This window comes from Notechis scutatus, chromosome 14 (genome assembly GCF_049901735.1).
Source record: "Notechis scutatus isolate UNSWTSFEM ecotype Mainland chromosome 14, rNotScu1.2, whole genome shotgun sequence".
Lineage (NCBI taxonomy): Eukaryota > Metazoa > Chordata > Lepidosauria > Squamata > Elapidae > Notechis > Notechis scutatus.
Window position 1 is genome coordinate 9,786,977 of NC_142022.1, and position 20,452 is coordinate 9,807,428.

The 20,452-nt window shown below is 41.9% G+C and overlaps 1 long non-coding RNA gene across 1 annotated transcript; it reads left to right on the plus strand.

Moving 5' to 3' along the window:
• The first annotated feature begins 8,674 nt into the window (after positions 1 to 8,674).
• On the plus strand, positions 8,675 to 10,636 carry LOC148129547 (uncharacterized). Its single transcript, XR_015745326.1, has 2 exons — positions 8,675 to 8,837; positions 9,946 to 10,636. It is a non-coding gene; the product is annotated as an uncharacterized LOC148129547 (long non-coding RNA).
• The last annotated feature ends 9,816 nt before the right edge of the window (positions 10,637 to 20,452 follow it).

A 20,452-nucleotide genomic window follows, 5' to 3' on the forward strand; every position in this document is an offset into this window, starting at 1 on the left:
ATTGAATTAATTAAGTTACTTTAACGAATCTGAAAAGGAACATTCTGATTATGAAAAAAATGTAATAAGACCAATTTGGAACTTTTCTTGTTTCTGGAAATTCCTTGGAGGAAGATTAGAAAATGAACTTTCTAACTTTAAATTATTTTTCTAATGATCATTTTACAATAAAAATATGGAATTATAAGCAAGGTAACTTGGAAAGAAAAGAGTTTCAATTTGAACGGGGCAGGAATTTTACTTAATCAGGTATTAAAGGGTTTAAAATTAGGGCTGACCCACTTTTTATAGCTCCAAGATAAAAAATTTAGGAAGTCTGAAGATTGTCTCTGAACACATGAATTTTGTAACTCCTTTCCGTTGAACATCACAATTAAACTGCACCCCACATGAGTTGTTATTCCAAGTAAACATCAGCAAATTATACTCAAAAGCTGAAAATCCATCCACAACCGGATAGCAAAATTGTTTTAACCATTTTTGAGTCAGTCCTTTGTCCTTTTTTTTTAACCCCCCAAAATTATTTTGGGAACATTTCAGCCAACTGTGGAAGAAAGTAGGCATGAGGATAGACAGTTGCAAGGAGCAAAAATCATTCCTTGAGAAAACATAGGTGTGACACTGGGAAAACTGTTGCAATTAATTAAAAGCACAACAGCTCTTAGAATCACTGAAAGAATTGTATAAAAAGCTCAGGATTTGGGAGAAATAGCATCCAGCATCCAGACACTCCAACAGAATCCATTTCTCTACAAGAGCTGGTAAGATTTACAGAAAGATTTTTTTTAATTTGGCTGAAGTCTTTCAGCCAACTTTTCCCTGATTCTTGTTCTTGAGGTCTATCCTTGGTTAATCGGTTGTCAGCTTCAAGAACAACCTGGTTCTTGAGTGCCAGACCCAGAGATCTAAAAAATGACAAGGATAACTATTTGAAACCGATTTGCATGAAATGGAGAAATGGACCATTGCTTTATTGTGGTCCTTTTCTATCCAAGATGGCCAGGTTCCTCCTCATACATTCAATTCTACTTGACTTGAAGAAACATCATCCATTTTGCAAATGCATGATGTCCTCTTCCCCAATATTTAGTGTCAAGGCAACCCTGGTGGAGAATTACTTCCCCAAGATCAAAAACTTTCTGGTTTGATCCCTGTTTCGGAAGCTACGGAGATGTCCTTCAAGATCCATGTTGCTGGAATGAAGCCTAGATATGATTTAGGTTCAGGAAGAAAAGTGATATGTGATGGAGAGGAGGAGGACACAAGAGCATTAAAACAGCTCTGGTTAATTTCCAGAAATTCATTAAGTCCTCCGTTGGTCTCCTCCCATTGCTTCCTTCTTAGGAATTCCATGCAAATATATTGGGTGCTATCCCTATTCAAGTAATCAAAGTAATCAAATTCCATTCATGTATATATGTATGTGTGGGTGATGTTATCTCTCAGCTCTCCCCACTCTTGTCTTCCCGTAGATCCACGCCTCTTCTCATCCACCATGTCTTACGGATGGAACAACTGCTACCCCAACTGCACCCCTGTGACCGTCACTGTGCAGCCACCTCCATTGAGTATGAACATCCCCAGCACTTCGCTCTGCTGCCCTGACCAGTATGCCTGCGTTGATCCCTGCCGACCCTGCTCACCCACCGTCTGTTCTCCTATGATCTGCTCGCCCAGCATGTGTGGTCCTTCTGTGTGTGCCCCTAAGGCCTGTGGTCCCACATCCTGTGGTCCTGTATCATGTGGTCCTGTATCATGTGGTCCCCTATCATGTGGTCCTGTATCACGTGGTCATGTATCATGTGCTCCTGTATCATGTGGTCCCATATCATGTGGTCCCGTATCATGTGGTCATGTATCATGTGGTCCCACATCCTGTGCTCCTGTATCATGTGGTCCCGTATCATGTGGTCCTGTATCATGTGGTCCTGTATCATGTGCTCCAGTGGTGTGTGGTCCTGCATTCAGCCACAGCAGATACAACTCCGGTTACAGTTCCTACAACCTTCCTTCTCGGAAATGCCTTCCCAGAGTCCAGACCATCTGTGATCCTTGCACCAAATACTAAGATGGCACAAGACGGGGTAGAATGAGGATCCTGCTCTTCAGGTCAATTATCCTTCCGGATGTTGGTTTTCACCAGCTTCGTCTCTTGAATCAATGTCTTCATCTTTTTTTTGCAAACTTCTGCTTTGTTTCTTGGTTGGTGGATTAACTCTTTGTGGCCTTTGAGCCCTTCTGTACTTGCTGAAATCAAACTGCAGAAAGATAAATATATGCTTTGCTTCTCATGCCAAATAAAGCCTAGATGGTATTGGAAAAAAAACCATGGTTTCTTGTTCTGATGGTTTCGTGGTATTAACTTTCCTCTCCATTGAATTGGACAATGGTGAGATGGATGGAAGGGCACATAGAAAAGAAGGAGGGAGAAGGAAAGAAGGGGAGGGAGAGAGGGAAGAGTGGGAAAAGGAGAGACAGAGGGAAGGAGGGAGGGAGAGAGAAAGTGATGGAGGGAGGGAGAGAGATTAATCCAAAATCTTATTTTAGAAAAAAAGCACTCTGTGTGTGACAACTAAATATCAAGAAGTAATGACTAAAATTTCACTAACCAAGTAGTTGAGACATGTGAATCATGTTCCTCTTCTACACTGACTGGTCAGATTGGATTATGTCCAGATCTGGTTGCCACAATGCAAGAAGGGTGTCGAGGGACATCATAAGAGGGTTTCAAGCAAAGGTTGAAGAACCATAGGTCTGAGATGACCTGAGGATTCTTCAGCAAGGCATTCGACAAAGTAGACCACAATCTACTTCTTGGGAAGCTAGAAAAAAGTGGGAAAGATAGCACCACCACCAGATGGACTCGCAACTGGCTGACAAACTGTACTCAATGAGTAGTCCTTTATGGTACTACATCTACATTGAGGGAAGTAAGCAATGTGTATCACAAAGTTCCATCTTAGGCCCAGTACTCTTCAATATCTTCATAAACGACTTAGATGAGGCAATAGAAGGGGAACTTACCAAATTTGTGGATGATACTAAGGTGAGACACATAGCCAACACCCAAGAAGACAGGCTCAAGATCCAGATGGATCTTGACTGTGATATGTAGAAAATACATATTATGAGTTACACCTGTGAAAATGAAGAACAAGAGGGAAGCCACGCTTATCCGATATTTGAACTATGCCATGATTATTGGACAGTTATATAACTATACCTGAGAAACATGTACTGTTTTACAATTTGTTAGGTTCTAACGTAAAATGTCAGCTTTGTGGCTGGAACATGGGGGTTGTATTTCTTGATGTTCAGATATATGTGGGAGGAACTGGGTCATTTTGACCTAGCAGGAACCTGTTAATGATCCGTTGTCTTCAGAGGGACATAACAGGAAGACATGGCCATGAGAATGAGGTACTTTCCCAGAGAAGATGGTTTGGGCAGAGTTATATCGGAAAACTACTGAGAAAAAGCCCCTAAAAGTACTGAATGAGCGTAACTGGAAGAATTATGTAATCTTTGTATGCAACATCCTACATAAGCAATATCCATTTTGGGTGTGGCGTCCTCATCTCCTGCTTGTTGAGGAGATGGGGTCCTATTCTAATATTTGCAAATATTCTAAATAAACTGAAGCTTTTTACGGTTCTTCATGTCTATTTCTATTTTTGGCATTTATCACATTGACAAACTTGAACCCTGGGCTCTATCTGACAGAATTCAATGTAAAGAAAAGTAAAGGCTTATACTTAGGCAAGAAAAACCAAAAGGATACCTATAGACTGGTAACTGTGAGCGAGATCTTGGAGTCTTAGTGGACAACAAATTAAACATGTGCCAACAGTGTGTGGTGGCAGCCAAAAAAGCCAATACAATCCTAAGTTGCATTAACAGAGGGATACAATCAAGATCAAGGGAGGTGCTAATATCATTCTATAAAGCCTTAGTAAGGCCACACCTAGAGTACTGCATCCAGTTCACTTCACCACATTATAAAAAAGATGTTGAGACTTTAGAAAAAGTACAGAGAAGAGCAACCAGGATGATTAGGGGACTGGAGGCTAAAACATACAATGAACAGTTGCAGGAACTGAGCATGGCTAGTCTAGTGAAGATAAGGACTAATATTTGAGGAGCTGCCAAAACTGGATGCAGTATTCTAGGTGTGATCTTACTAAGGCTTTATAGAGTGGTATTAGTACCTACCTTGATCTTAATTTTATCCCTCTGTTAATGCAACTTAGAATTGTGTTGGATTTTTTGGCTGCCACTGTACACTGTTGGCTCATATTTAATTTATTGTCCACTAAGACTCCAAGATCCCTGTCACAGTTACTGCTATTAAGCCTGGTTTCACCCAGTCTGTATGTGTACTTTTAGTTTTCTTGCCTAAGTGTAACACTTTCCTTTGCTCTGCATTGAATTTCATTTTGTTGGATAGGATCCAGTGTTCAAGTCTGTCAAGATCCATCTGCATCTTGACAGCCTATCTTCTTGGGTATTAGCTATTCCTGCCAGCTTAGCATCATCCACAAATTTGGTAAGTTCCCCTTCTATTGCCTCATCTAAGTTGTTTATGAAGATATTGAAGAGTACTGGGCCTAAGATGGAACTTTGTGATACCCATTGCTTACTTCCCTCAATGTAGATGTAGTACCATAAAGGACTACTCATTGAGTACAGTTTGTCAGCCAGTTGTGAGTCCATCTGGTGGTGGTGCCATCTTTCCCACTTTTTTCTAGCTTCCCAAGAAGTAGATTGTGGTCTACTTTGTCGAATGCCTTGCTGAAGAATCCTCAGGTAATCTCAGACCTATGGTTCTCCAACCTTTGCTTGAAAGCCTCCTATGATGTCCCTCACCACAACCAGATCTGGACATAATCCAATCTGACCAGTCAGTGTAGAAGAGGAACCTGATACACATGTCTCAACTACTTGGTTAGTGAAATTTTAGTGATTACTTCTTGATATTTAGTTGTCACACACAGAGTGCTTTTTTCTAAAATAAGATTTTGGATTAATCTCTCTCCCTCCCTCCCTCTCTCTGTTTCATCCTGCCTCTCTCCCTCCCTCCCTTCCTCCATCTTCCCTCCCCGGTCTCTTTCTCTCTTTTTCTCCCTCTTCCCATCCTCCATCCCTGTCTCCCTTCCTTCCTCCCTCTTCCTTCCCCTCCTCCCTTCCCACCTCTTCCTTCCTTCCCTCTCTTTTTTCTCTGTGCCCCTCCATCCATTTCACCATTGTCCAATTCAATGGAGAGGAAAGTTAATACCACGAAACCATCAGAACAAGAAACCATGATTTTTTTTTTTCAATACCCATCTAGGCTTTATTCGGCATGAGAAGCAAAGCATATATTTATCTTTCTGCAGTTTGATTTCAGCAAGTACAGAAGGGATCCAAGGTCACAAAGAGTTAATCCACCAACCAAGAAACAAAGCAGAAGCTTGCAAAAAAAAAAAAAAAAGATGAAGAAGTTGACTCGAGAGACAAAGCCACTGAGAACTGACATCTGGAAGGGTAGTTGACCTGAAGAGCTGGCTCCTCATTCTACCCCGTCCTGTGCCATCTTAGTATTTGGTGCAAGGATCACAAATGGTCTGGACTCTGGGAAGGCATTTCCGAGAAGGAAGGTTGTAGGAACTGTAACCGGAGTTGTATCTGCTGTGGCTGAATGCAGGATCACACACCACTGGAGCACATGATACAGGAGCACATGATACGGGACCACATGATATGGGACCACATGATATGGGAGCACATGATACAGGAGCACATGATACGGGACCACAGTGTGCTAGGCCACATGCTGCAGGACCACAGACCTTAGGGGCACACAGGGAAGGACCACACATGGTGGGCGAGCAGATCATAGGAGAACAGACGGTGGGTGAGCACGGTCTGCAGGGATCAACGCAGGCATACTGGTCAGGGCAGCAGAGCGAAGTGCTGGGGATGTTCATGCTGAATGGAGGTGGCTGCAGAGTGACGGTCACAGGGGTGCAGTTGGGGTAGCAGTTGTTCCATCCGTAAGACATGGTGGATGAGAAGAGGCGTGGATCTACGGGAAGACAAGAGTGGGGAGAGCTGAGAGATAACATCACCCGTACATGCATGCATACATGAATGGAATTTACTTCAAATTAGCATTCTGGATTTTTACCTGCTGGGATTGTTGAACAATTGTTGAGGTGTTAAGGAGTTGGGAATTAAAACACAAGGATGTGATTGAGTGGGGATAGCACCAAATATATTTGCATGGAATCCCTAAGAAGGTAGCGATGGGAGGACACCAACAGAGGAATGAGTTAATTTCTGGAAATCTACCAGAGCTCTTTTTATTGCGCCTGTGTACTCCTCCTCTCCATCATATGCCTTTTCTTCCTGAACCTGAACCACATCTAGGATCCACTCCACCAAAATGGATCTTGAAGGACATCTCAGTAGCTTCCAACAGGAGAAAGCTATTGACCTTGGGAAAGTAATTTTCCACCAGTGCTGCCTTGACACTAAATATTGGGGAAGAGGACATCATGCATTTGCAAAATGGATGATGTTTCTTCAAGTCAAGTAGAGTTGAATGTATGAGGAGGAACCTGGCCATTTTGGATAGAAAAGGACCAAAATAAAGCAATGGTCCATTTCTCCATTTCATGCAAATTGGTTTCAAATAGTTATCCTTGTCATTTTTTTAGATCTCTGGGTTTGGCACTCAAGAACCAGGTTGTTCTTGAAGCTGACAACCGATTAACCAAGGATAGACCTCAAGAACAAGAATCAGGGAAAAGTTGGCTGAAAGACTTCAGCCAAATTAAAAAAATCTCTGTAAATCTTACCAGCTCTTGTAGAGAAGTGGATTCTGTTGGAGTGTCTGGATGCTGGATGCTATTTCTCCCAAATCCCAAGGATTTTATACAATTCTTTCAGTGATTCTAAGAGCTGTTGTGCTTTTAATGAATTGCAACAGTTTTCCCGGTGTCACACCTATGTTTTCTCAAGGAATGATTTTTGCTTCTTGCAACTGTCTATCCTCATGCCTACTTTCTTCCACAGTTGGCTGAAATGTTCCCAAAATAATTTTGGGGGGTTAAAAAAAAAGGACAAAGGACTGACTCAAAAATGGTTAAAACAATTTTGCTATCCGGTTGTGGATGGATTTTCAGCTTTTGAGTATGCTGATATTTACTTGGAATAACAACCTGGGTGCAATTTAATTGTGATGTTTGACGGAAAGGAGTTACAAAATTCACGTGTTCAGAGACAATCTTCAGACTTCCTAAAATTTTCATCTTGGAGCTGTAAAAATTGGTCAGCACTAATTTGAAGCTCTTAATGCCCTGTTCAAGTTGAAACTTTTTTACTTTCCCAGTTTAAATGCTTATATTTTCATATTTCTATTGTTAAATGATCTTTAGAAAAAACAGCATTTAAAGTTAGAAAATTCATTTTCTAATCTTCCCGCAAGGAATTTCCAGAAAATAAGAAGATAAAAGTTCCAAATTGGTCTTGTTACATTTTTTTCATAATCAGAATGTTCCTTTTCTTAAAAAAAAAAAAAAGCTCAGTTGACAGTTTCGTTAAATTAATTTAATTAATTCGACCAATTCATTAATTGAATCAATTCCTAATTTACTGGGAATATTTAACACATTTGTTGTTCCTTAAATAAGGAGCTCTTTATTTAAGTCACATTGGTTTAGAAGGCCAACCATGTGGCCATCTTTTTTAAAAAAAAAAAAATATGGGCATGTTTGTTATTGAAGAAAATATTATGTTTCTGGTCTTTCCAAGATGGAGCTGAGATAGTTCTGAAAATGGGTGGGGTGGGGGGTTAATTCTGCTGTCTTCACAAATAAAGGAAATCTTCAACAAACAACAGTTGATTTAGAGACATTTACAACATTGAAAAAAGTGATTTTCTTTTGTTTTTCCTTATTTGAGGGGCTCCTACAAAGACAAGGGGGTTCAAACCATTTTCCAAAGCACCAAAAGGCAAGATGAGAAACAATGGATGAAAACTAACCAAGGAGAGAAGCAACCTCGAATGAAGGAGGAATTTCCTAATGGTCAGAGCAGTGGAAAAGCTTGCCTTCAGAAGCTGTGGGGGCTCCATCACTGGAGGCTTTCAAAATCAGTTTTCAAGCACCATAAAGGTTGACCTCTGGACTAAGAAGGACCTTGACTTGGTTCACCTGAGCTCTTCTTAAGTTCTTTGGATTGTCTGAAGGCAGACATGGCTTTGAAGACAAGGATCCACCTTCTTATGGGAATTTAATTCACTGCTACAAAGGATGGAGATCCAAAGAAGATAGAGAGTTGTGGGGATTCCATATCTGGAGGCTTTCAAAAACAGACCGGAGAACCATTTTTCTTAAATGGTATGGAGTCTCCTGCTTGAGCAGGGGGTTGGACTAGAAGACCTCCAAGGTCCCTTCCAACTATTATTCTATGTTTCTTCTCTGATCTTCTTCTCCCGACTATGTTCTCCCGACTTGTTTCTCGTGAGATTTACAAGCAATCTCCATCACGAATGTCTCATATTTCTCTGGAAAACCTCACCCCACCTCAGTGTCTGTCTGGAGGGACCCCACCTATGGATTGAAGCATCAACAATGAAGAAGGAGGCTTAAGAAGAGTGAAATCACCGCTGAAACTGCTTGGGTGTTACAACCAGGAGTAAAAGAATGTGATGAGCAATTAATTAGGACCTTGAGAAGTCAAATGCATCACCCCCTTCTGCAGCTGTATAAAAGACCCAGGAGATTCACAGTCGAGTATCAGATTCCTTCAGAGCTGAAAGAACTCACTCCAAGCTGTTTCCACTGCATCACTTGGTAAGTAAGGCACTGAGATGTTTTAACTTGTGTGGAGCTGCTGGGTGATCTTGCTTTGATGTTTCTTGGCACAGGCGTCCGAGCGGTTTACTTCTTGCAAAAATGATGCTTAAGAAGGGAGTTAGAATGTCTTAGCTTCGAACCTTGATATTTTTTCCCCTTGCTGATGGGTTAAGCCCAACAAAATGAGAAGGAGATCTCCCCAACTTTTCGTACCAAACTTGAGATGGATGGCTGGGTTCTAGCTTTCCCAACTTAGCTTTAGCACCTAACCTTCAAATATCTGCCAGTGGTAATTTGATGAAGCCTTAGGAAGTCTTGTATTATCGCATGAACTGTTTGCATCAGGGAGAGCATGAGGAGGAAAAGAGATGGGTTATCCAAGAACTTCATGAATGCCATGAATATTTATATATTTTAATTAATTCAACATATTTCATTAAACAAATGTTGAGCTGTCACAGGGAAGAGGGTGTGGGCTTTTCCTCAAAACTTCCCCAACAAGTGGAAGCTTCTCAGAGGGAACGCTAAACTCAAGGATCTACTAGAGCAAGGTTCTCCAACCTTGGCCACTTTTATGGACTTCAACTCCCATAATTCAGCATTGCTGGCTGAAGAATTCTGAGAATTGAAGTCCACAAATCCTAAAGTTGCCATGTTTGGAGACTCCTGTCCTAGAGCTATTCAGGAGTGGAGCGGTCTTCTTCTCAGACTTGGGAATATTCATTCCTGGAGGTTTTCCAGCAAAGTCTGAGATGGTCTGAGAAGTCCCATCTGGGCAGGGAATTAAAACAGAAGACCTTCAAGAACTTCCAACCATGCTTTTATGGATTCCCACCATGACTTTACTGTAGAGTCTGTAGAGTCTGTGTTTCATTCTTTGTTCAAAATGTTCTCTGCATCAGAGATTCTTAAAACTATGTTTTTATGGATTCCTACTAAGATTTTTACTAAGATCTATAAAGTCTGTGCTTCATTCTTTGCTCAAAATGTCCTCTGCGTCAGAGATTCTTAAAACAATTGTTGGAAAACAGATCATAAAGACTTGGGGTAGCTCAAATGTTACTAAGCTTTGCAACATCCTTTTTCTCTTGATTCTTGCCTGTAGACCCACCCGTGCTTTTGAACAAAGATGGCCTCCAGATGGGATGTCTGCTCCTTCAACTGCCCACCCACCACCGTGACCATCCAGCCGCCCCCTTTCTGCCTCAGCATTCCAGGCCCATCTCTCCACTGCCCAGACCAGCCCCTCTGCATTGACCAGTGCAACCCTTGTGTTCCTCTGCCTTATCGTGGAAGTTTACCCCTCCCATCGAGTGCAGCCAGCATTTATTCCCAGAAGTCCCAACAACAGCAGCAGCAGCAGCAGCAATTTCAACAACGTTTCTAAGTCTTTGACGTTCCACACCCCAGGATAGAAGATGGAGGACGGGCCAAGATTGCTGAACCAACCCAGAACTTCTTGACAGCTGAAGAATATCGCAGGAAGTTCAGAACCCCAAATGCTAGCCTCCAAGATTGTTTGTCCCCTTCGTGGAATTTTGTTCAATGTTCTGAGGGACTTCCAGTTGTACCCTAATTGGGGAATGGCAGCCCTTTAGATCTGGGATGGATCCGCATTTGGCCTTTCCAATGATTCTTCACTCGCCCTGGAGGGGATTGGGATTGATGCTTGCGCGGATTCTGTTGAATTCGACCCTTGTTTGATGGGACTGCTTCCTCTGCTTTAACATTGACGTATGGAATATTAGCTTCTCTTTTCCGCACCCCCTTCCAATAAAATCTTTATTGCATTCAAACTTCCTGCCTCTTGCTCATGGTTATCTGAATCTTGGCTGTTTCTCAATGATGGTTCGCCAAAATAAAATGCCCCCTTTTCAATTCAGGTTGGGTCAGTGAAAAACAAATGGTCAGAATAGAATTGGAAGGGACCTTGGAGATCAACTAGTCCAACCGCCCTGCTCAGGCAGGAAACCCTATACCATTTCAGACAAATGGGTGTCCAGTCACTTCTTAGAAGCCTCCAATGATGGGGAAGGAAGGAAGGAAGGAAGGAAGGAAGGAAGGAAGGAAGGAAGGAAGGAAGGAAGGAAGGAAGGAAGGAAGGAAGGAAGGAAGGAAGGAAGGAAGGAAGGAAGGAAGGTGGGAGGAAGGGAGGGAGGAAGAAGGAAGGAAGGAAGGAAGGAAGGAGGGAGGGAGGGAGGAAGAAGGAAGGAAGGAAGGAAGGAAGGAAGGAAAGCAGAATAGTAGAAGAACAGAGTTTGAAGGGACCTTTGAGGTCTTCTAGTCCAACCCCTGTTCAAGCAGGAAACCCTATATCATTTCGGACCTATACCACTTCAGTCCAATCTTCTTTTGGGTTGTTTTTAAATCAACATTTGCAGGCAGGAGGTGTTAGGTATTATTGTTTGGGATAACACAGTGTGCAAACTCAAACATGGTAGCTTATTCGTCCCACTAAGGTCCTGTTTCTGCAGATCTGTAATTTTGAGGATGCTAAAATGACCTTTCACCCTCAAAAGAACTTCAAAAGAGTTTATTTTTAGGGAATGATGGAGGTGACTTTTGTGGAGTGAATAATTTCGTGGGAAATCAACGGTCCTTTTCCCCCCATCCACAACAGAGATGACTTTCCTTTTATTTTAACCTTTCCTTGGGATTTTAATTGGGAATTTTCACAAGTCTCTCTTGTAAATACCTCTGCAGTGTCTATTGGTGAATAATTCCCCTTAAAAATTCAACCATGAGTTAGTCTTCAAGGGAAGACCTATGCGGTGTCTCCTGTTGCCCTTTAGCCTATACATTCAAAGTCCCCTTATTTTCTGGACAGATCTCCTAGGTCCCTTCCAACTTTATTATTCTATGTTCTATATATATATATATCTCTATAAAAGCAAAATGCCCCTCACGCATCATCACAAAATCTCCAGAACCGTAAAGCCTACAAACTTGAAATTTGGCTCGTAGGTTCCTCTTGGCTTCTAGGGGCTCGCTAAGGAAGGATTTTTCAAAATGACCACCAGAGCATTTAGAGTGTTTCCTATATTATTATTACTACTACTACTACTAATAATAATAATAATACGCTCTGATTATTAACACGCTCTACTCCCCCTCCCGACCTGGAAAGAAATCTCTTCCAAATGCAAAACACAAGCAGAGGACAGGAGTTTCAGTTTCACAGCAGCTTTAGTACAGAACAGTTGAGCTAAGCCATGCCCAGGCTCCTTGTTGTCTCCTTCGTGCTCACACAGCAAATACTCTTTCCGTTTCCAGACAACGCTCAACTCTCTCTCAAACTGACAGGACGCCAGCCAGATGAATAGTGATGGATGCTGGTAGACAGAGGCACAATTCCCCCCCCCTTATTTTCCTCCCCAAAAGCTAAGCCTGAGTTTCGTAGTGAAGCACGGGTGCTAGGGTTCTATATGTTCAAAATGATCTTGTTTTCTTCCGTAAAGCACTGAAGAGAAGGCCAAGTCGTTCTCAATAGGTCTGGCAAACACATTCTGTGTTTCCATGTGCAAACATGTTGGGTGCATTCATTCTAGGAGCTTCCCAGTGGATGCAATGCAAATAATCATTGAGATGTGACTCCATGAAAGTCAGCTTTCTTCTCTAGCATATCATGCAAGAAAGTTTTCTATGTTTTTTCCAGAGCAAATCAGGACAGCTGCTTTCTTTTCAACCTTCCTGATGTGACTTTTTTTAGCTGGGTTCCTACACTCAGCCTTGTAGTCTGTGGTTTCGAATCTTAAGGTTAACCATTAACCATTTTTAGGTGGAACACGTTAATTCTTTGAATGGTATCTCCATACATTTGTCTTACCACAAGATTAAAGCTAGCTTCAGACATGGTTCTTCAGAGCTAGCTGTCCTTTCCCTCCCAATATTCATTGACGGATGGGGACTGAGTTTCCATAACATCTGAAGGACCAAAGTGTCAACTTGCAAAGCATTCCTGGCTTGCTCTGGAGTTGCCATAAGAAGGAGGGGGAGAGATCTGATAGACCAGTTCATTGCTATGACCAGAAGCACATTCCACGCATACCTTTCTCCAGATTGTGTCTCAAGTTACCAAGCCCAGCTGGAGAGGCGTGTTTTCTACAGCGGTTGAAAGTACTTTATTGGAGAATGTGATTTATAACATACCTGGGAGGAGGGGGGAAACAGGGTCAAAGGTGGGCAGTAAATTATGTAGGGCAGAGCCGACTGGAGATCAGGCCTTCATGGAGTGTTAACCCAAGGACACTTGAAATAGTTATGCCTCATCACAGAATTATGAAAATGTATTGGAGTTTAAAGTAATGAAAGAGAAACACATATGTCTGATGCAGGATATGATTTTATTAAGGAGCTCAAATGTATAAGGCAGGACAGAGGACACAAAACGACAGGGCTGTTTGGTCAATTGCAGAAAAGATGGACCCACGAGTGGCTGAAGCAGGATCATCCATGGTGCCTGAAGGTTGCTTTGAAAGGTCTTTCAATGATATAAGCCTAGTCTTGGCTGCATTCCCACAAAATGCTTAATCCAGTTATTAAATCAACCCATTTCCTGGGTCTGCAGAATCCAAACTGGATTGGCCCAACACCGTGAGTCACAACACAACCCCCAAAAAGAGAAACAACTTGGTTCAGTATGTTGTGCTACTACGTGTGTGTTAGGTCTTAATCTGCTCTGGTTAATCATATGGTGGAAACTCAGCCATCGTGCTTATTTTGAGACACCTTCTCAGTTCAAACAAAGGAACACTAAAGCATACAAAATCTCCTTGGATTGGAGGGAGCATCCAACAGATCTCCAGAAGTTGTTGAAGTCCCACACCCAGCCTCCATCACCACGGACCAAACCATCTGGGAATTGAGCTTCAGCAATCTCTAGGACAGCCGTAGATTCCTTACTTGGGTGGCCCAGACATGCATTTGAGGATGGATACCCAACAGGCAAAGACAAGTTGAAGAACTGTCCTCCTTGAACATCCACGGTTAGATCACAGGTCCATCGTCTCATTGCTTCAAACATGCCTTGGTGTTATGGAAGTTGTGGATCTTTCTTGGTCTGCCGTCGGTGGTTCTTGAGCTCAGTAGGTATGACAAGGAACATATCCACTCTTGCTCCTGGGCAAACACTTTTGAGAAGTGGAGGTAAAATAGGGAGCTGCGCCATGGGTCAGGCCGTGGTAATCGTAGTGGCTTCTTCCATCCCAACAGTGAACTGGAGCACAAGGGTTGTGTGACTTGATACAGGCGGGATGGCCTGGAGAATAATGAGCCGGTGACATGATGCCGAGGGTCAGAGGAGGTGGCTGAACCATCACGGTCATTGGTGTACAGTTGGGATAGCAGTGGTCCCATCCGGAGTACATACTATGTCCTGCGTGCATTGTGTTGAGCTAAGAGAGATGACAGGGGGGTGGGGGAGAAGAAAAAGCAGAAAATAGCAGCAGAAGAAGACAAATCCAAATACCCACCTCTCCCTTTCAACGTTATTTAGAAGAGCCCTCTTCTGAAAACGTTGCAACGGGGATGTGAGCATCTTCTTTGGATCCTATGGAATCATCTAATCCTCCCTACACCTGGGAGCCCATTTTTTTCTTCAAGGAAGAAGATGGTGGCCCTTTCATTTCCAGGTTCATGGAAAGACAACCCAACGCAACCATAGCTCTGACTTTGAAAAAGAGGTAATAGAAATGAAATGGTTCCTCAGCCCTGGGAAACTAGAAATGGTAAAGTTCAGAACAGCTTTGGACTAACCAAAGATTAACTCTGCTTATATTTCTAGATTAGGTCAGGACAAGTAGCAGATATTGTCTGGATAGATCTTTCCTTGGTATGCTCCACTGGCTAATATATTAATATTTAATCTCTGACATTCTCTTTTACTGTGTTTTTATCCAATTGCCTGACTATTTTTCCTCTTCACTTCATAAATCAGTTAAACATACTCTGTTTTCCAAAATCTTGTAGCTTTTACGTGACCAATCACCTGATGTACTCTACTCAACCCTTTTACTAAGGCTCAACAATCTAAGAGTAAACTTTCCTCCAGTTTTTAAAGATTTTATTGAATATCCCATCGCATACGGACTTCACACCCTGCAGTCTGGCGATCCAACTGAGGCAGAATTTGGAAGACCAACCCACATCAAGAGTCGTACGCAGATTATTTTTTAACCTGGTGGCTTTTTCAACAAGAAATCAAACTAATTGCAGCCGAAACCTGAACGTGTATCAGCAACCTGCAACTTCAGAAGCCACATTGCAAGTTGCAACAAGAATTTTAGCTTACGATGGAAAAGAAGGAAGGCATGAACACCAGGTTCAAGGAAGAACATCAAATTCTGTTGCAAATCATACAATATTCTCGGTTGCCTGACAGTTAGGAGCACGATGGATCCACCCACTCACCCAAAATCTCCTTCGAATCCTATGTAATAGCTAAGAAGGTTGGCCCAAGTTCTCAGGAACTTCTGCTAAACTTACCAAGTTCTGCAGTTAATCAGCAATGTGATGTGATGTTCAAGGTCCTTTGCTCTAAGACCTCATAGCCTTTTATACCTCCTTTCCATGGCTCAGTGGGTGATACGTTTGTTTTTCACGAACTCCTAATTTAACCGCTAAGAACAACATTTTCCTTGGTGTCACACCCAAGTTTTCTCAAGGAATGACTTTCTATCTCTTTGTTCTTCTTGAACCTTCTGTGTATTTCACCACACAAGGAGAGACCCTCCTTTGAAAATTGCTGGGCTTCCGACTTCCCTAAAAAATCATCTCGGGAACAGCCCAATTGAAACAACTTCTGGAGTTTCGCAAAGCAAACAGATGTCTGGAAACATTGCCATGATAGAGAAGACCTAAGGACAAGAACCAATGGATGGAAACTAATCAAAGAGAGAAGCAGCTAGAATTAAGGAGAAACTTCCTGACAGTTAGAACTGTCATCAATGGAACAGAAGTTGTGGGTGCTCCATCATGGGAAGTTTTTAAGAAGAGATTGGATAGCTGTTTGCCCGAAATGGTAGATGGTCTTCCACTTGAGGGTTGGAGTAGAAGACCTTCAAAGTCCCTTCCAACTCTGTTATTCTGTTACTGCTTTGTTATTCTCTATCATTCTGTTATCATATTAGAAGGCTAAGTGCATGATGATTTTACCGAACACGTTATTGTCTGTTTTATTTTATTTTTAACCATTTGGTTTTGATCTTTTTAATTTATTTTGCTGGAATGCTTAATTGGTTTTTTTTTTTAATTTCCTTGGATTCTTTTTTATTATGTAGCCATGAGTTCAGCAAAGGAGTGTGTATTTTCTAAGAGGCACTTGAGCATTTCAAAATAGCAATTGTTTTTGTGAATGTCTGCTTGGTGGTAGAAGTGGGATTTGACTTTGATTTCATTAAGACTATCAGGAATTTCCATCTTCCCCTTCCAGACAGAGAGAAGGATAATAAAAGGTGTGGAAAAAGGAATGAGACCATTCCCACTCATTTAATTTGCACTGTTTCCCATCTTTGTATATGATTTGGTTAGATTACAGGTTAACAGAGTTGGAAGAGACCTTGTAGGTCATCTAGTCCAACCCCCTGCCCAAGCAGGAGACCCTACACCATTTCTGACAGTCTCTTCTTGAAAGCTTCCAGGGATGAAGTTCCCACAACCTCCGAAGGCAACTTCTGTTCCATGGGTTGATTGTTCTCCCTGTCAGAAAGTTTCTCCTTATTTCCAGGTTGAATCTCTCCTCGGTCAGTTTCCATCCATTATTCCTTGTCTGGCCTTTGGGTGCCTTGGAAAATAGCTTGACCCCTTCCTCCTCTCTGGGGCAGCCCCTCAAATATTGGAAGACTGCTATGAGAACTAGAACCTTATCTAATCATCATAGGAAGGGCCAGAGATCAATGGTTCAGCAAACGCCTTCCATGTGGAAAGTTCCCGCACAACCATTTCTTGTTTGTCTCCTCCTTGATCCAAAACATCTTGGCAAACGCCACCCCACCCCCCTTCTTCTTCACCTCTTCTCAAAAATCAGGAATGTTGCCTCGTAATCAGCTGAACAAATGGCAATGAGGTATTTGCATGTACTGGTATGTAAATGGAGTTGGGCTTCTGAATTGTGCTGGCTGGCACTTCAGAGAAAATGCACCCGCCCTGGAGAAAGATTTTCACACGATTAAAAATCCACCTTTTGTTTTGTTTGTGCTGTTGTGAATCTTGAAAACACCTTTCTGCCAAGACTTCCAAGGGGATAAATTTTGGAAATCAAGAATCTTAGAAAGCGGGGTTGGATAGATAAATCTTTCATTTGATCATTTAAAAAAAAATGCTGAAAAAGTGCAAAGAACTTGGGTTTTAAAAGAATTGCCCAACGTCTTGTATTGCAATTCCACCCCTTCAACCATTTCTTGAAAACGCCAACCTTCCACTCCCTGAATCAGTGTTTCTCAATCTTGGCCAACTGAAAATGTATGAGGACTTCAACCCCGGGAACAAGCCCAGAGACCATAGGCCTGATCTCCTCTCCTTGTTCCACCACTCAAAGATTCTTTAAAAAAAAATCAGAAGAATCCAGTTTCATTCAGCGGAGCAGGGGAGAGCAATCATACCTTACTTAGGACTGTCAGTCCTTTAATGGTTTTTATTTTAGGAAAGTTGCCCGCTGGAGCGGCACCTGGGAAATGTTTCCAGAAGATGGGTGAGCCAAGAGATTTGTCATAAAGAAGAGATAAACAATCAGGATAATTTGGAAACACTGCCAGGCTTAGTTAATAAGGGTTTCTGTGGAAACTCTAGTAGATAACTGTGATTTTCTGCGAAGGAATTTCAAACTGGGCTTGTAAATTGCACAACAACCATTTGTCTGAAATCCTTGAGGAGGGGGTTGGATGAGAAGACCTCCAAGGTCCCTCCCAACTCTGTTATCCTGTCATTTTGATTCACAAATTTGGCTCACAAATAAAATCATTTTATATTGTTTAATTCAAGATGTTCAGATTCCCGTCTACAACTTCCAAACTCAAACTTCCTAAACTCCAGCAATCGTAATCTGTTAAGTCCATCCGTCTCAAATTTTCATTAACTACAGTCCTTCAGGCAACAGAAGGCAATTTCTAAAGGGCCTGGTCTTTTTTCTTCTAGAAAAATCCTTGTCAATCAGGGATGGTATCTTCTGAAGAGAAGCTACGGGGAAGAGGTTGGAGTTGAGTCGTGGTTTGGCATTATTCCCTCCCAGAAATTTCAAGAAAGGAGGAAACCAAAGCAAAAACAACAACAACCCTGTACACTGTCTCCAAAACTGGAGGAAGGAGTGGAGATTGTATACTTTGGTGGAAATGTGTCATATTTCCTTATTGAAAAGGAGACCTCTAGGCAAGTCCATCACACTTTATAATTTCGTCTTCACCTGTTGCTCTTGGAAAGACCTCTAAGCTGTCAGCTGCTTGTCAGTAAATTTAGGATATTTCTCTTGCAGACTGGGGACAAGAGAGGTGGGGAAACCAACAGTGTAACTACCAATTTCGGGAGGACACAAATGATATCCTGAGTCACAGCTAGTCTTCAAATGAGTTCTCTTGAGATTAGGGTTTATCTGAGGAGAGTCATGGAGTCAGATCTGTACCACCAAGGAATAGTCATTTGTTGTAGCATTAGAGCCATGTTTCTTGACTTTGGCCATTGTAAGATGTGAAGACTGGCTGGAGAATTTTGGGAGTTGAAGTCCACATAGTTTAAAATGGCCAAGGTTGAGGAATACTGAATTAGATACTAGATTGTACATTGTATAAGTCCAAAGCTCCAGATCATGATGGTGACCTCCAGAAGTTGTGGGTGCTCCATCATCAGAGGTTTCCAAGAAGAGATGGGACAACCATTTGTCCAGAATGGTGTATGGTCTTCTGCTTCAGCAGAATCTATTATTCCAGATCTATTATTATTATTATTATTATTATTATTATTATTATTATTATTATTATTATTATTATTATTATTATTATTAATCTATTCCAAATCTACTATTCTGTTGTTCTGCTATTATGATGATGTTATCCATTCAGTCGTATCTGATTCTATGGACCAGATCTTTCCATGTCTTCTGATCTTGCACTTCTTTGAAAGCACCAGAAGTCTAGGTCAACCCATTATATAAATCCATTCTTCGGTTCTGTTCCACAGGCTGGACTCAATATGTGTGAACTGGCCAGATACGAGGTCCACAACTCACTTCACTTGTGGTGGCTCTCCAAATTTAGAAAATAGAGGACCTCCTTATACAAGGATGAAGTTGATAACCTGGCTACTAGTTTGGAAACAAAGCCAGATAATTACGGTTATAAAATCTGGGGAAGAGATATTAAAACCATCTGCCTGTCCTCCAACACATATTCAAGATTTAGCTTTGGGTCATACATAATTTGCATTTCAACTTCTTGGAATGATACACACTGTTCAGTTGGTGCCTTGGTGCCGAGGGGATGAAGAGATTGGGTGGAGAATAAGACTTCACTATTATTAAGCAGAGGAAAGCAGTAATTTTGAGCAATTTGGAGGTTCTGCATAGGTCAGAGTTCTAGTTATTCAGAAGAGCTTGGAGCAAGTATATAAATATACCGCCAGTTCCTTGGCGAAGTTTGTTTTGATGAAATTCCCACACTGTTCTTCTGTCAGCAGGTAAGATGTGAGTCTTTCTATATTTTAAAAGCCAGACCAGCTAAGCAGAGTAAGTAAACAGACTTCTGATTTACAGCAGGTCAACCTATGCTTATTTTTCTCCCAGGAGTTTATAGGGTGCCTTCTTTTTCCTTCATTGTGATGACTTCCTTCAACATCTGCACTTGTGTGTCCTGTTCTTCTTCTCGTCCATGCTTCCATGCCAAGCCGTCATGTCTCTGCATGTACTTTTCACAGATTAACATACCTTCGCACCAAGAGCTGGTTTCTACTCCAAGAGAAACTCTTTCCACGGCTCAAAGGATCCAAGGGTTTCCCAAGCAGAAGACAAGAGAATACGGTTGCTTGTCAACCTCTCGACAGTTGAAGTATATGAGAGGTCCCACCTCTGGAATCTCATACAGCCTCCAAAGGAACCCACCACTGCAGTCATATAGGTACATTAAATGTTAGGTCCACATCAAAGAAGCGAGAAACCAAGAAGAAAAGACTGTTTTTAATTCATTACCATTCAATGCAGTGGTGGGATTCACATATTTTTTACTACCGATTCTGTGGGCGTGGCTTGGTGGGCATGGCAGGGGAAGGATACTATAAAATCTTCAGTCAAAGGTGGTATTTGCCGGTTCTCCGAACTACTCAAAATATCTGCCACCGGTTCTCCAGAACTGGTCAGAACCTGCTGAATACCACCTCTCATTCAATGTATTGGTGAAGATGGGAGGTGGGACTTCTAAAAATGCCAAGAATGGGACTGGGGCCCATCAGGTGTGGTTCAAATGGGAGAATTCAACAGAATTGGGTTGATACAGATCTGGAATTTGTGTCCGCCAGAAGCCATGTCTGTTTTTTGGATAATTGTCCTTCGAATATTCAGATCAAGGCAGGGGCCCAATGCAATGCCCCAAACTCATCTGGGAATTCAAGATTCAGTTGATTGAAGGAATTGATCG